At 28.3% G+C, this 6,791-nt stretch overlaps 1 pseudogene; it reads right to left on the bottom strand.

Annotated features, from left to right (window-relative positions):
* Positions 1-7: 7 nt before the first annotated feature.
* LOC125596899 lies at positions 8-3,026 on the bottom strand (annotated as a pseudogene).
* Positions 3,027-6,791: the final 3,765 nt, after the last annotated feature.

The following is a 6,791-nucleotide window of genomic DNA, read 5'->3' as shown; positions in this document are numbered from 1 at the left end:
TAATAACACGAGAGTATCGTGGTTTGAAGAGCTCGAAAAAAGCAATCTTCTTTGAATTATCTTGAAGATTTTCCATGTATATCTGAAAATATACTTGAAGTATTATCACTATGGAATCAAATACTTCAGTCAGGAAATATGTTTTACTAATTGAGTTTCATAAACATTTTGTTTCTACTTTGATTTCTGCAGCCTCTTTTCGTGATATTGTGTTGTTTCCTCGCAGACGTTGGAGTGCAGCTACCGATTCTTTTACCCGACCATTTCTAGACTATAAATCACACAAAATAAGCTCTTAAATTATTTGATTTACTTGTAATACTGTTTCTTAATATGGTATATGTATATGTTAAAATTTAATCAATAGGTATAAGACTAATTCATTACCAGCCACCTAGGAGACTCCGGTATAAAGAATAAACCAACGAATTCTAAAACACAAGGAACCGTACCTGCACAATTCCAAACGAAAAAAAAAAAAAAATTCATTTGTATCAACTTGGTTACTTGGAATCATAAGAAAACAGAGTTAAAATTAAATAAAGTATATGTAATTTTTTTTGTTGGCAAATTCCAAGATTATATGTTACTCCCTCCGTTCCTAAAAGATGTATGTTCTGGAAAAAAAATTTGTTTTAAAAAGATACATTTTTTACTTTTTCAATGTATGATTTATGAAAAATTGTAAGTTTCAAAAAAATTAATAGTGTTTATTGAATTTCTATTGGCTTAAAGTTATGGAAAATTGTTATTCACAAAAAACAATGCATATTTAATGAGTTTTCTTAATATATGTGAAAAGTCTAGAATATGCATCTTTTAAAAACAGAGGGGGAGTACTTATAAGAGCTAATGTTTTCCATGAAGTGGCTGATCCAACGAGGATGTAATGGAGACGCTAGAAGACATCACAAGCTGCAGAAGAAGAAAAACGATCAAAGAATCTCTTTTTTAAGTTTTTTAAAAATATTAATTAAAATGAGCAAAAAGTAACAATGGACCGTATATAAACTACCGCATTAACCGCAGTAAACGCGCCTCTGATTTGTTTGGGTGAGATTTCTACAATGTAGACTGGTACCTGTACATTGGGATTGGATTTGCAGTTAATAACTAACTTATTTTTGCTTGGACTGAAAGTCCACTAACCCAGTAATAGTTTAATGAAATTATAGTACCACGTAACAAGATAAACCAGCTGCAACGCCGAGAAAAAAGTCTTCGATATCAAGGGACCAAGCCGCCTTAAATAGTATGTAGCATATTATTAGAAACAGTTAACAATCAATATTAACTCTTCTAATTTTATCTGAATTATTTTTGTGTACAATATTGGGGGTGTTGTAATAAACCAAAGTTATATTGGTAAAAATTAAAACATTGAACCAGTTAAACTAATACCATATAAAAACATAGTACTAAAAAACTTAAAAGGAACGTTGAATGATCTTTAGAAACCTGAGAGTAGGCGATCATAAGCCAGCCGGTCATGCAAAACGAGTTTGAAACCCATAAAGCCTGCGTACTCATATATCAAGACGCTATTTATTTTTATTGGAATTTATAAAGAATGACGTAATTGAATTGTAAGTTTAGTCATTATGATAAAATAAAATTTAATAATGGATTAAAAACTTACGCCTCTCCGACCAAGGAGATCAGCGAGTTTCCGGACATCGCGGCTCCCACAAGTCCACCAATTGTTAATATGGATCCAAAGAAAGAGAACTACATTCATGTAGTGAACAATAGCTTAGTTGCCTTTTTCTTCTATAAGATAACACAATTTTATTTGTATATTACCAGCTATATTCGTTTTTTTTAAATGATAACTGAGCAAAACTATATTACTATGACTGACATGTACTTTTAAGTAGAAACTCTAATTAATACAAACGGATGAACCCAGTAGTATAGTGGTTAAGTTAGACGGTGTGTAAAAGTTAAGGTAGAAGCATTCGTATTTTCTTATTGAATGTTTGACTAATATTCCGATTATGTAATAGTTATTACATTTTTGACATATGTCCCTTTACTCATAAATTATCTTCTGTATTAGATAACAAAGAATTATTATTAAGAGGACTGAAATCATATTAGTATGCAGAATAAAATCAACAATTCAACACTGACCTCAGCCAAAGAAAGGTTTGTCCTGCCATCATCCCAGATTGAGCTGGTGACGTAAAGCCGGCCTTCCCAAAATAAAATAAGACCAGAAAATCATGTGGATATATATTTATCATAAGTATATGTCGCTTTTCGTGACAGCCTGATAGATCATTCTCCTGATTTGGACATTCCAAGAGAAATAAAAACAGAAAAGCATTTCTGTTGTTCGATATGACTACAATGATCTTCCAAAAACTAATAATTAACGATTTGATATATGACCTACTCATAAATCTTAACCAACTTTCGTGCTCAGTAAAAAAGAATGAAAGAAAGCTTTTTTTGTCTAATAAAGAAGAAGAAAGCATTGTTTATGTTGCTAATTTTATTTTACTTTTGCTGTATGAAAATAAAAAAAGTATTTTTTTTATAAAGAACAAATTATTCATTTCAAATTTACGTTGATTTAGTTTTTGTTTTCCAGCTTTATTGAGCATTCTAGCTATATTTAATCTAACATGAAACAGAAAAACCACCACACAAAAAAAAAAAAAAAATAGATGAAGATGAAGAAAATTACGGCAGTGCCATAAGAGAAGGTGCCGCAGAGAGCGGTGAAGGTTGTGAAGAGTAAAATGAAAGTGACTGGACCATCACCGTCGTCAACGTCGTCGTTAACAAGTTTGTGTTTGGCTGATTCGATGTCTTCTTGAATCCTGAGTTTCTGAAGCAGTGGTTCTTCCCCCATGGCTGATCAGGGTGAGATAGAAAGATAGATTGAAGAGAAGACAGATTAAGAAGCTAGAGACCTGGTGCAGTGGTTAAAAGTGTTTTTTTTCTCGAAAAAAAGAAGCGAGAGACTGAGTTTCGTTTGGGCTAGCTAGTTCAATTTAATGTGTAATAAAATAATGTAAACAGCAAAGGTATGACGTGCAAGTCTTAACAAAAAGTTTTCTAAAAGAAATAATTAATATTTGTTCCCTTTGAACCATTCTTATATGTTATTGTGATATTCTCAGTAACCAACTTGCCAGGTTTAGAATAGGTAGGCAAATATTATATTTTAAGATTGATGCAGGATTAACCCCTATTACTATAACTAGATCATTTCTCCGCGCTACGCGCAGATAATATATTTAAATTTGTTACATTTATCATTTTTATTTGTATATGAATTTTTGTATAATAAATTATATATAACTAATTTTAAATTTGATTTTTTTTATATTTTTAGTTTAAAATAAGTATTTCTATTATATATAACACAATTAACTAATAAAATATTAAGAACCAAGTCCGCGATTTTAGAATTATGTAAAAAATATAGTTATGTGTAGAACATAAATTATCTTAGTTTAAAGATCGGAATCTCATCTCGAATAAATTCAAGAAAAGAAAAAGTATTCCAATAACCTACTTAAAATATAAAACCCCCTTTTCAAAAAAAAACGTACTTAATAATATTTTTTACGTGTAATAGTTGAAAACTGATAATTAAATATCGATCTAGAATATTATTTTAATATATCTAATGGTAAAATATTACTTGTAATAAACAAATTTTGAATTTTTTAATATTACATAAATTAAAAGTCTTTAAGATCTAAAATCTATTTTATTAGCATAATATAGTTTTTATTCATTTATTATTTTGACGTTACAAAATATTGATTTAGTTTTATTTGTATATTAATTTTTTAATAATTTATTTTCTTTTTAAGTAATTTAAAATTATCAAGAATATAATATATTTAAATTATTTATTTAAATATATCCAAATATGATGTTTCATTTTTATGTGTGTTTGTGTTGAGCATATTTAATTTGTAGTTTGTATATTTAATAACACTTTGTTGTGTGCCGTTCTATGGTTTTAATAAATGTGTTATCATTTTATTTTTATTACACTAACATGATTTCTTAGTGATCAGTGATAATGTATTTTTAACGTTATGTATTAAATTTTATCGTATATTTTATAACTCTTCATGCTGACACATTTTTAGAATCATTTTAATTAGATAATAGGTTTAAAGATGTAAATAAAACTGTGTATGTTGTAAATTAAGACTTTTTAGTGTAACTGAGCACTATCAATTATGGAAATTATATTATGATTTTACTAAATCTTTCTTTATGTGTATATTTTTTTGTTTTATTTTGTATTTTTACAATTTTATTGCCTTATTCTTTAGTTACAAAGAATTGCTATTTCTAATTTTTGTTTCATATACCTTAAAAGTCTTCGGTTGATTTTTATTTGTTTTCTTTCTCCAATTACAATGTACAGTTCGACCGTTTCTTTTTTTTGGAGCAAACTACTAATATCATAAGATAGAAAAACTTAAACTCCAAGAATATAGTGAGTATTTGTGCTAGAGAAAACTTATTTAGCCACTAATATGGTGAGATATTATAATATTAGAAAGTATGAACATAATTAAGTTGTTGTCAATTGATTCTATATTTGTGATAACTGGAAATACATCTTTACGTCTTCCTTACATCATCCTTAATTGGTTTACGGTTCGACCATTTCTAATATACTGAGGGTAACATTATATTAAATGTTGATTATCTCCTTCCAATTAGGAATGCACAGAATGAGAAAAATTCAAAGTGATATCATTTTACAATTTTGTCCTCATATCTATATAAAGTTAGTTTATAGATTACTCCATTTGTTTCAAAATGTAATCAGTTAATTAGAATATGTAATATTTAAAAGTTATTACTTTAGAAAACTGTCATTTAATATATTAATTTAATCAATTTCACAGTAATTTACATAATTTAATTGGCTACACAATATCCAATAATTATAAAGTTACATTGAAATATAAAAACAATTTATATAGTGAAACAAAAAAGACTTTCAAACCATTATATTATAAAGCAAAAGAAATATTCAAATTATATTGAAACATTAGAATAGTAAGAATCAGAAAAGCTGAAATTTCAACGTCGATCATTTACGTCGGTCATGTCTTAGACTATCTCCAATGTATTCATCTATTTTATCTCTAAGAATGAGGGTCAAAGAGATTGACCGAGAAAGTTTTTTTTTAGTCGAGTCTTCTGAAATGATTGAAATTTATATTTATGCCAAGGTTTAAGATACAACGGAAATCTGATTTTTATTTGAATACCATCCATTAACCAGTTTCATGTAAATAAAAAATATAATATATTTTCCATATATTTGAAATTTCATCATCTATTATTCCTTTTTATTGATTGCTGGGACTTGTAACCAAATAAGTTTCTCGTCTTATCTTTTTTTATCAAAAAATTTAATACTCTATAAGGAATGTTTTTCTGTCGCCTAATCTATATAATGAACTAGGGTCGGCCCGCCCTACGGGCGGGATATTAGTTAATTTGATATTCACTAAATGTTCGAGTTGAAATTTGTTTTAAGATTCAAGAATTTGGTTATCTGTTATGTGTTACTTATTAGTATGCGGTGGTATAGTTGTTTTTCAATTATTGTTGCTTTGGTATTGTATCAAATTAACTAATTGTCCAACTCATAATTATAGATGTACAAATATAGATTTGTGATAAAGTTTGATGACAATACTGTTTTTTTTTAAATTATTATTCATAGTGGAGTGTGCATGTGTCAGAAAGAGGCCTATAACAACTTTTATGTTTTTGCGTATGGATTTTAAATATATATTATTTTGTATAATGCATACTTGCTCTACAACATTTGCTTGTAGACAAAAAAACTGTTTTCTATATTTTTAAAAGAGAAAATTTTAGTCTAGAATATAACATGGACATATGTATTGACTATATATAGAAGTTGGGTGTTATTTTAAAATGACATATGTATAGAGGTTTTTCAACCATTACTTCACTGGCACAAAACATTTATAACTATAAATACTTTTTTTAAAAGCAAAACTAATAAAAACGTGTACAACAAATGTATTTTGATATATATTATATGCATCAAGTTATAAATGTTGAAAACATTGCAAAACTGTTTGGAGCAAAGTTTTTAACTTCACGATCTTCATCTTGGCGTCAGTTCAGTGTCGGCCCTGGCCACAAGTAGAAGAAGCATGGGCTTCCAGCTGATGCGATAATAAGTATTTTCGCAGCCACATATTTATAAAAAGTGACTTTAGCCTAGTGGTTCTAAGAGAAATTACCAGTGTTAGAGGTGCTGGGTTCAATTCCCCTGACTGCATTCATTTTTTTTGGCCCTAAATATAAAATAGAACACGTGTCACTCCCAGAATGCACGAATTGATGACGTGGCTTCACGGGAGAGAGACGAACATTTTTATATATATAGATGTTGATATAGTTTGAGTATAGATGCTTGTTTTGTGTATATCTGGAGCTAAAACCCACTATATATACCTGTTTATGAACTTCCAAATCCATAAATAATGAATTTTGAGAAGGTTTATAATCAGCTCAGTTAAAATGAATAAAATTCAAGTACGTTTTCAAATTACTAAAAGGAACAAAATTATTTGTACAACTAACAAAAAAATTTAAGATGATTTATTGGTAATGCAATGTGTTAGAACTTTTTTTAGGGAATTAAGAAGCTATGAGCTTTTAGCTCATCATGTTTTAGATAAGAAAGCATTTAAAAGTAGCTATTTTTATGGCATTCGAACTCGTGATCTTGAAGATGCTCTCTTCTATAATGTTAG

The sequence above is a fragment of the Brassica napus genome, unplaced genomic scaffold (genome assembly GCF_020379485.1).
Source record: "Brassica napus cultivar Da-Ae unplaced genomic scaffold, Da-Ae ScsIHWf_1319;HRSCAF=1885, whole genome shotgun sequence".
Classification (NCBI taxonomy): domain Eukaryota; kingdom Viridiplantae; phylum Streptophyta; class Magnoliopsida; order Brassicales; family Brassicaceae; genus Brassica; species Brassica napus.
Note: the sequence above shows the minus strand (reverse complement) of the source record. Positions and strands in the feature narration are given on the sequence as shown.